The sequence below is a fragment of the Saimiri boliviensis genome, chromosome 1 (genome assembly GCF_048565385.1).
Source record: "Saimiri boliviensis isolate mSaiBol1 chromosome 1, mSaiBol1.pri, whole genome shotgun sequence".
Classification (NCBI taxonomy): Eukaryota; Metazoa; Chordata; class Mammalia; order Primates; family Cebidae; genus Saimiri; species Saimiri boliviensis.
In genome coordinates, this window is record NC_133449.1 from 137,913,072 (window position 1) to 137,923,923 (window position 10,852).

A 10,852-nucleotide genomic window follows, 5' to 3' on the forward strand; every position below is an offset into this window, starting at 1 on the left:
GATTTTCATCTTCCAATTAAACATGCTCATATTACCAGAGATGGAAATTGGACTTGCCAAACCTAGGCTGAGAAGGAACCAGAGTTTTTATAAGGGCATCTTCTTAGGGAAAATGACAGCCCAAATGCCCAGGATGCAGAGTGAACCCTGCACAGACATGAGGGCTGAGAGGGTGGAGAAGCAAAAAGCCTCTCCTCCCTGTTGGTAGTAGAGAGGACGTAGAGGAAGGTGCATGAGTGTGCGTCATCCCTGGAAGAGTACCCATGGGGTCAGATCAGAGAAGCTAAGGGCAGTCAGCAAGTCCAAGGAGCAAAGAAAGGGCAAAAATGGCAGGAGAAATTAAGACTAGGTCCAGATCCAGGGCTAGATCCAGAAGCAGAGACTAGATCTAATACCAGGACTAGATCCAAATCCTGGACTAGATACAGAACTGGGACTGGGTCCAGATCCAGGACTAGATCCAGAAGGAGGACTAGGTCCAGATCCAACACTAGACTGAGAACCAGGACTAGATCCAGAACCAGGACTAGATCCAGAGACTGGGACTAGGTCCAGATCCAGAGACTAGATCCAGAAGGAGGACTAGGTCCAGATCCAGCACTAGACTGAGAACCAGGAATAGATCCAGATCCAGGACTAGATCCAGAACCAGGATTAGATCCAGAGACTGGGACTAGGACCAGATCCAGAGACTAGATCCAGAAGGAGGACTAGGTCCAGATCCAGCACTAGATTGAGAACCAGGATTCGATCCAAATCCAGGACTAGATCCAGAATCAGGACTAGATCCAGAGACTAGATCCAGAACCAGGGCTACATCTGGATCCAGGGATACATCCAGATCCAGGACTAGATCCAGAACAAAGACTACATCCAGATCCAAAGACTAGTTCCAGAACTAGGACTAGATTCAGGTGCAGGGACTAGATCCAAATCCAGGACTAGATCTAGATCCAGAGACCAGACACAGATCTATAACTAGAAAGGGACAGCAATGGTATCAGGAGCCAAACATCAGCCACAAAGGGAGCCACATCCTTTATCCATCTCCAGCTCTGCAGCTTTGGCAGTTCTCATCTGCAGCCTGGGAATGATTACACTCATGCTGAGTGATGGTGAAGAATGGAATGAATCTACATAAAGCTCCTGTCATTTTAGGCTATGCTGAAAATGACCCATTCTCTTTGAACCACAGTGTCTGTAATTATTCTTTATGAGTGAGTTAGTAGACTTAAGGTCCTAGATGGAACAAGGTGACCTGACATATGAGTTTGCCACAGAGTTCCTGCAGTTTCTGAATGAACAAGCCCTGTATTAGCAAGCTTTTACTTGGTATTGTTTGGGTTATACTTTTATGGCATAGAAGGCATAGAGAAATCTCTGAATGTTTTCTAAATGATTAAAGATCATCAGAGGTTAGGAGGAGAAAGGAAAAGTAAACTTTGGGTAGAAAGTTTTAATCTTGTGAGTGATATATTTGACTGCTGGATGGTACTTACATAATACCTGATATAGAAGGTCCAGCAGGGCGCTGTGGCTTGTGCCTGTAATCCCAGCACTGTGGGAGGCCAAGGTGGGTGGATCACCTGAGGTCAGGAGTTTGAGATCAGCCTGGCCAACGTGATGAAACCCTGTCTCTACTAAGAAATACAAAAATTAGCCGGGTGTGGTGGTGTGTGCCTGTAATCCAAGCTACCCAGGAGGCTGAGGCAGGAGAATCACTGGAACCCAGGGACAGAGGCTGCAGTGAGCCAAGATTGCACCACTGCACTCCAGCCTGGGTGACAGAGTAAGACTCCATGATTGCACCACTGCACTCCAGCCTGGGTGACAAAGTAAGACTCCATCTCAAAAAAAAAAAAAAAAAAAAAGAAGGACCTTCCTCCTACTCCTCTTACACCCTCCCTCTCAATCCATTCTTTAGAGGCTCCTATCTCAGTCCCCAAAGTTACTTTTCTTTCCTGGGCAGCAAATTTTGTAATTTTAGAGAACACTTATCATAAGAAAGAACAATATTATTGTAGGCAGCATTACAAATATACTAACAACAGAAGTTTTACAATTAGAGAGAAGTGGACTGAGGCCCTGGTTTACTTGGAGAAGTTACTTAATCCTTTCTGGATGTCATTTTACACATGATGTCACTGAGAGGAATTTTTTTACGTCATCTGTAAAATGGGAATGAAAATAGCGTCAATCAAACTCATGGTCTTTGTGGGGATTTGGAAGAGCATTTAGACCAGGGGTCAAGAAACTTTTTTGTGAAGTGCCAGATAATGAATATTTTTAGCTTTGAAGGTGATAGGTTCCTGTGGCAGCTACTCAGTTCTGTCAATGTTGGGCAAAGGCAGCCACAGACAATATGTAAACAAAGATTCTAATGAAACTTTATTTACTAAAACATGATTTTGGGCCATGATCTGCCAATCTCTGCTTTAAAACAATACCTGTAAGCCTTAAAAATAGTGGTAGTAATTATGATCCTAGAAAATTGGTGTTAGAGCATTGTTATGTTGACCTAATCTTTATTCTCTAACAAGAAGATTCTCAAAATGGCTGATACCATTCATTTTCGTTTTTATTCTCCTTGGAGGATTGTTTTTAATGGAAGTGCTAGTAGGGATGGGGTGGATTCTTTCTTTTGGACTGTAAACTTGTGAACAGAATTCTATAATCCAAGTGTTTTCGGTATCATTTCTAAAAATATGTTGGCCCCGTAATGATTTAATTTTTATTGATCAACTTGAGGGTAATGGAGGATAACCCAAGAAATAGTTAACACATTACGTGGTTCATTTCTCATTAGCCCATCAAAGATCAACTGCAGAGGAAGAGAAGGGAAATTTTATATGGGAACAATTATCTGAAAAGTGTGAGTAGCTCAAGATAATCTGACTGTTTACTTTTAGCTATTCCTGAGGTCTAAGTATTTATAGCCAAGAGAATTTATCAGATGAGTTTAGTCCAAGAAACACAATTTTATTTTCCCACTACTGGCCGAACATAAGTGCCGCTTTAACAGTGCTGCATGCCCTACAAACATTGATGGCCTCATGTTCCAATTGAAAAAGTTCATTACGGAGCTTCTCTCCTGATGGGTTATTAACTGGAAGCTGAAATTAATGAATTTTGTCATATTGCCTTCAGTAGTGATAGGAAACAGTAGAATTCTTCAGCAGTCAGTTTCTATTCTGTCATCTGCTTAGTATTGCTTTTGTTAGTTTGTTTTGTTTCTTTGTATTTTTTAAATAAATGTCACTCCTAGGGGTCTTCTGAACTTAGTATGGCCTAGAAATCTCAGGGCACAATGGCTAGATAGCATTGTATTTCCCCATTGATGTTATGGTTCCCTTGGTTGCAAGAGACAGAGACCCAGTTCAGACAAGCCTAACAAATAATGTTATCAACACACATAACTGGGAAAGTCACTGATGATCAATGGCCAAAGGCGACATAAAAACACACTGTGTAGATGAAAATACAGTTACCACTAAGCTCTGAAATAATGTATCTGATTTCCCTTCTTTTGGTCTTTCATGGGAAATTTAACATTGATGGGGCTGGAATATAGATTCTGTAATAGCAATCATCACTTAAGTAGCCTTGTGTTCTTGGGAAAGCATTGAAATTCACCAAAATCACCAAATCTCCTTTCACTGTACAACAGAGCTTGGCATTTTAGACTTGCCGGTAGGATTTAAGAACAACTAAACAAGAAGCCAAATGACAGAACTCTACCAATATACATAATTGTCCGTTTCATTTGTTCTTTGAGTCCTCTTACACCCAACTGTTTCTAGTAGGAGTGGGTGGAAGAGGAAGCCATGGAAAAAGAGTTGCCTACTCAATGTGGGTAGAGGATTAAGGTTTTCAAAATCGACAAGCCCTATGAATTGACTCACGCTTAGTGTTTTACTGAAAATCTGCAGACTGAGAAACGTGTCTTCTGAATATGATGGCTCAGACTATTTCTTAGTTATAATATTTTTCCCAAATAATGACTCATATTTGGCCATCATTTAAATCTATACCTTCAGGTCAGAATGCTTGTGATTGTTTAGTGGACTTGAAATTTTGCACAATGATGGACTATTTTTTTTTTTGTCTTGGTGTGCAAGTCATAGGGGATGGTCTTGGGAGATGCATCAAAATTGTTTAAGACAAGTGAGTGGTAAGAATCTCAGAGCCCTAGAGAGGCTGCCTACATTTATCTCTATGGGGATACTTCTTTTCTCCCCTGAAGCTGCATATAGGAAGTGCTAAAGCAATACAAGAAATAGCAGCCACAGCAGGCTATCTTATATCATGATCACTCTCAGGTTCTTCTGCCCAGACTCAGCTTGTTATCCCAGGCTTTATTCCTTTCAGGTTGATTTTACCCAAGGGGACTTGTGTTTCTGGCATCCGGTTTATAGTGGGGTACCCTACCAACCTCCAACATGCCTGTGCATTGCTGGACTCCAATGCTGGCAAGTTACAATGTTCTTCCTGGGACCTGGCTCGGCCCCCCATGTGAATTGGCTGATGAAAATAGATACCCAAGAGAGGCAGCAGCCACAGCCTCACACATCTTCCTTACATTTAGAAAGCTTTCTCAAACTCCTCAGAGTGTTTTGTTTATGGCCAATTTTTACTACGGGTGTGAATATAATAAACTGAGGTTAGAGGGGTGATGTTATGGGGCATGCAAGCAGCAGACTGGGAGGGAGAATGAAAGGGCAGGAAGATGGTCTCACAGCCATGAATATTCTATTAAAGTGTTGCCTGGGTCCCTAAACTGATGTATGCCAGAGCTGTGCCAAGGATTATGTCCCTCTTATCACCTTAGCTGAAAATTCTAGTTTCAGTAGTTGAATTTTTGCTTCTTATCTTTTTACATTTAGGGGTTAGGTTTTTTGTTTTGAGGGGATTTTGTGTTTTTAAGTAAAAAAAAAAAAACAAAACAAAAAAAACAAAAAAACAAAAAACAACAACAAAAAAAACTCCTCATACGCAGACATTCCAAGTCCTTATATTTTATATCCTTTCAAAACTTTGTTTTAAAACTTACTTTTACTGATGATCAAAGCAGTGTGTACACACTGTAGAAAAACTAGGAAAAAAGACCCCCAAGATAAAAAACTGCCCAAAACCAAGAATGTAAATGATAGTCATCATCTCCTTACAAATAGAGAAGTGAAATCATATATATCTTTCTATAATTTACCATAATTTATTTAAACAGTTCACAATTTGTTTGGTGTCTAGGTTGCCTTCAATTTTTCCTAATGTGTATAAACATAGAGCTGGACTATTTAGCTGAGAGTAAATTAGACAATTTTGAAAACTGAAAATAGAAATAGAATGAATAGAAATAGCAAAGAATGAATAATTCTAAAACATAAAGATGCATGAAGAGTCATAAAATTAGCCCATGATGAAACAAATTATCAATATTAAAAAATAATGCAAATTAAAGTAGCAGTGCTTGGGAATTTTATTTTTACCTAATCATTGCTGTGATTTCATTCTTGTACTGACCTACTTCTTGGCAATAAAATGACCTTGACCATCTAGGTTCTAACCCAATTAATGCATTCATCTACTCAGTATTTATGTATTGAATTCCTAATGGAAAATAGAATATAATTAAAAGTCCCCACAGTTGCAGAGCTTGTGTTCTAGTGTGAGAGACAGGAAAAATAAAACCGTGTACACAAAAATACCAGATACAGAAGTAGAGTAAAATATGAGTGCATAAGAGAGAACTATCTCAGGGTTAGACTCTTCCAGGAAAGGACAGGTGTACTGAGAATTGATGATAAATCAAGTGCCTTCCATGCAAAGACCAGGGTGAAGACAATTGCTGGAAGAGGCGCATCTAGTGCAAGAGCACTATGGTGGGGGAAAGCTTAGCATTTCCTAAAGGAGAAGGAAGCTCAAACTGAAGGAAGTTCAGTGACCAAGAGCAAGAAGGGTCAGAAGTAGGCAGAGCCCTCAAGGTGCCAGTTTTGTCAGCCATGGACAAAGACTGAACTTGATTACAGGCAAGCTGGGTGGGCACACTAGCTTACGCCTGCAATCCCAACACTTTGGGAGCAAGAGGAGAGAGGATTGTTTGAAGCCAGTCTGGACAACATAGTGAGACTTCATCTCTACCAAAAATGAAAAATAAAAAATATTAAGTCAGGAACAGTTGGCTGGCACTATAAGGTTTTCAGCCAAGAAATGGTATGATTTTATTCATGGCTTCAAAAGATCACTCTGGATGCTGGGTGAAGAAGTGTAGGGTCCAGCCCAACAGGGTTCTGTGAGCCCCTCTCTGCTGGTGTGGAGACAAGAAATTGTAGAAATAAAAGACACAAGACACAGAGATAGAGAAAAGAGAATTCGGGCCCCGGGGGTCCACTGCCAACCGAAGGGCGGAGTCCAGCAGTGGCCCTGAGTGTCTGGACGCTCTCACTTTTATTGAGTTGCAAGTTTGGGGGCAGGGTAGGTAGGGCGAAGGTAGGGCGTGACTTTGGTGTTCAGCAGCTGCGGGGTAAAATAGGGCATGGCAGTGATAGGGTCAAGCACATCACGTGCCATACAGGTAGGGGCTCAGGAATTAGCCGAGATGAGGTAAGGAGCACAATGCGTCAGCGTTTTACCACACTTCTTATGAAAGAACAAAGACATTAAGATTTATATTACTCTCACTGATTATCTTTTCTAAGAAAAAAAGGAACCAGGTGCAGATGTGAAACATGAGAGTGGTCAGTGACCTCTGAAGCACAGCATCACGTAAAGACAATGAAGCCCCGGGATGTCTGCGGGTTATCTGACAGCCGTCAGGCCTTGCCACAAGAGCTTGGAGAAGCGGAGTTTTCTCCTAACTCCTCCGGGGAGGCAGACGTCTCAGCCATTTCGGACGTCTCTTTCCCTAGCTGGCTAAACGGTGGGCCCTTTCCCAGCGCTGGCTCTGCTGCACAGCCGAGGCACCCCCAAAAGCCCTTACACAGCCTGCCGCCACAGAGGGCTTAAAGCGTCTTGCCTTAGGGTCATTTATTTCACAGTGTCACACCAGGTTCACACTTCCAACCCGAGAGGCAATAGCAAAGAAATTAAGATCACCTATGAATCACTAATAACTACTATGATTATATTTCTAGTTACTTTCTTCTTCGTTATTTACATGGAAACAGGCTGAGGCTTCTGGCTTCTGACTCGGCACTTCTGAGATCTCCCCCCTACAAAGAAGAGCATGTCAGGAGCAAGAATAGGCGCAGGGGAGGTAAGGGGTTGATTGAGGAGGAGGTGATGGGGCTGGGACCAGGTGCCATGGGGCAAGGGGGACAGGATGCATTTGGGGCATGAGTCAAAAGCAGAATGAACAGACTTGCTGATGAGGTGCAGGGAGCAAGGAAGGAGAAAAACAAAGTCAAGTGTAACACCTCTGGGACTCCTGAGAATAATGATTTTGTCTGGTGAGTGTTTTTGGACAAATAGCATTACATGTTTGGGCACCTATTATAATATAAAGTATGGTATAAATATTGTTTCTGATGATAATAATTGTACTTTCCATTTATTAAGTATATGCTATGTACTTAATACTGAACCTTTTCTTCCTTAGTGTATGTAGAGGGGATAAAAATATGTATGTTGAATTAAATACTGTTCCTTTCATCTCACTTATTAAATCACCAAATAACCCGTGTTTTCCGTATGGCCTTTGCCCCTTGAGGACTGCATTGCCAAGGAAACAGATTGTTAAGCACAGGCTCTACCGCTAAATCCTATTAAATGTGTCATAATTCAAACAAAATGCACAAAGCCAACCAGCACTTAGGTTTGGAATATTAGCGTTCAAGTGTCCCCCTCCTAATGCCTTAACTATATACTTAATAAGGTTCAATGTTTAGATGCCTAATTCTACCCAGAGCCCTGGACTTGTACATTCCTGCCCCAAATCCCTGACGTGAATGTCAGAATTTTTAATTAACATCCCCAAATGGTATTTTCACATCATAAACTCTATGCATGCTGCTAGCTTCAAACAGTAGACAAAAAGTGATTTTTTTCTTTTCCTCAGTCAGATTTTTCCTTTGTAAAACACTAAGCAGAATGGCTTCAATACCTGGATATGCTTAAAGAAAGCTGGAGAAAACCCAGAACTGGAGATTTCAAAAGCGAAAGGAATTAGAGACTAACTAGTTCAAATCTGCTTTACACACAAGGAGCCTGAGGTTCAGCAAGATTGTGATTTACGTCTGCAAGGTCACAGAGTATACTTCTGGACAGTACTAGGGGCCATGCCTACCTCCCCTGGCTGGGGATGCCTTCCTTTGTCTCAGGGTCCTTCCTTTCACGACCCTCCTCCTAAAAGTCATCCTCACTGCTTCTTTAGTATAAATTCTTCACATCCTTCTCCCTCACCTACATCCTTAGCTCCCCAGTTTTGCGTTCTGGCCCTCATGGCCTTAGGTCTATCCTTCTGCTCACTTCCTAAATGCAGGTTATTCCTCCAAGTCCCACTCCTGATCTTATCCTTCACCCCCCTCACCACCACTCAGGCTCAAGCTCATCTAGCTCTTTACAGGATCTATCAATTCACCATCCATATGTGTTCTGCACAGCACATTGTTTTTTCAATTCATTGCCCATGGCTTTTGCTAGAAGGCTGTCCTCACTTCACCCTTGTCATTTCATTAAAAAATATCCAGTGAAGTGAGAGAAAAGTGTAATTGAAAGCAATGTACCACAAATAAACTCTTCTGGTTTAGGAAAATTCACTGCTAAGCTTATTGAATGTGGAAGGTGGGTCCTAGTGGGCGTGAGATGCACGGAGCCAAATAGACACATTCCTCTGAAAAGAAACGAACGGCACTTCAGCAGTGGGAGCAAATAGAAAGGCAAAAGGAAAGAACTAGCATGTGAAAAGAATACAGCATCAAGCTGAAACCCAACTTGGCAGAAATAGACAGGACTTATTTTATTTATTTATTTTTTTAAGATGGAGTCTGGCTCTGTCACCCAGGCTGGAGTGCAATGGCGCAATCTCGGCCCATCAGAACCTCCACCTCCTGGGTTCAAGCGACTCTCCTGCCTCAGCCTCCCAAGCAGCTGGAACTATAGGCAGGTGCCACCACGCCGAGCTAGTTTTTTTTTGTTTTGTTTTGTTTTTTGTTTTTTTTTTTTTTGTATTTTTAGTAGAGATGGGGTTTCACCATGTTATCCAGAATGGTCTCGATATCCTGATCTTGTGATCCGCCCGCCTTGGCCTCCCAAAGTGCTAGGATTATAGGTGTGAGCCACCATGCCCTGCCGAAATGGACAGGACGTTTAAAGAACAAGAAAAACATAATATTAAGTTTTTAAATATTTAAACATCAAATTTAAGTTTGGTTCCCTTATGTTGCAGTCAGAGTTTACCTGGCTGATATCCCTATGTCTCCAGCTAAAGCCACTCAATGATTTACATACAAGTCACCTTAGGAAAAACAAGGCGAAACAGTCTCTGTCCTGGATTTGGGTTAACACTAAGGAAAAAGACCTCAAGATGCAGAATGCAGAACTAAGATTCACTGACGCTGGAAATTGAACCAAAGATGATTGGAAGAAAGGTACTCCCTGAAGGATTTGAATAAATCTTGGGGAGAATATTGAGCTTTGCACTGGAATTACAGTAGGGATTTAAGGCAAGTTTTTCTAGATATGAAGGGGCATAGGTGCTAAACGTATGACAAGCATTGAGGCTAGAAGGGGACAGAGGAAGTAATTCTGCTTCTCTGGCAGGTCTTAGTACATCAAGACAGCTAGGTATGGAAATAACTAAGTTACAAGGCAAAAACTGGTTATAGATAGGAGCCACTCACTCCTGTTCACTCTCGGTAGAGCACTTTACATACTTTATATGGTAAACACAGGAGGGTGTGATTTACAGCAATGCTAGACCACCTTAGGTTGACCCTTGTCAAGTAATCTGTTGGGAAGAGACTGAATTTTTCTTAGGCCACTGAATTAGCTACTTGAGTAGAAATAGCTACTTCTTGTTTAGTTGTATTCTTTTATTTAACAAATATCCATTGAGCATCTACTCTTTACCCAGTGTTGTGCCAAGTGCTAAGCGTATACCTGTGTGTACAACAACCCTGAGATGTGACTGTGCCATTATGGAACGTGAAGTCCAGAGGATGAGGGGACATCAATCAAACAATGAAAGGGATATCATATTGTAACCATGACAGAACTGTGAAGGAGAGGTACATGGCACCAAGAGAGCTTATAACAAAGAGAACTAACCTAGTTAAGGTGTCGAGAAGTCATCCTTCAACACTAGGTATGAGGTAACCAGGCAAAGGGAAATGATTGAGGGATTGGCTTGTGCATGAGTCCTGAAGCATTCATGAACTTAACCTGAGCTCCTACAGGCCAGTGCTATAGGAGTGGGTTGAACAGGGAGGGGTCTCATGGTACTACACACAGTCAGAGAGGTACACAGGAGCCAGGACACAGGCCTTGTAAGAACCATCCATCTTTTTCATAAAAAAAAAAAAAATGAGAAGCCATTTGGGTGCCTCAAGCAAAATATGATTGAAAAATAACTCTAGCTAAATAGAAGAGAAATGGGTACAGGGTAATAGTTACCAGATAGATGCAGATGTTTTCAGAAGTTTATGATGGCTTAAAACTAAGCTGATATCAGTAAAGATGAGAAGAACTAGATTTGATAGATACTTAGAAGATAAATTCAGTATGATGTGTTGACAGATTAGATTCTTAGTTTGGGTTTACCTAGAAACCAGCCCTCAGACAAAGATCCAAGTTGTTTATTTGGAATCTATAGGGCACATTGTTAAGGGAGTGAGGAAATGAGACAAAGAAAGGAAGA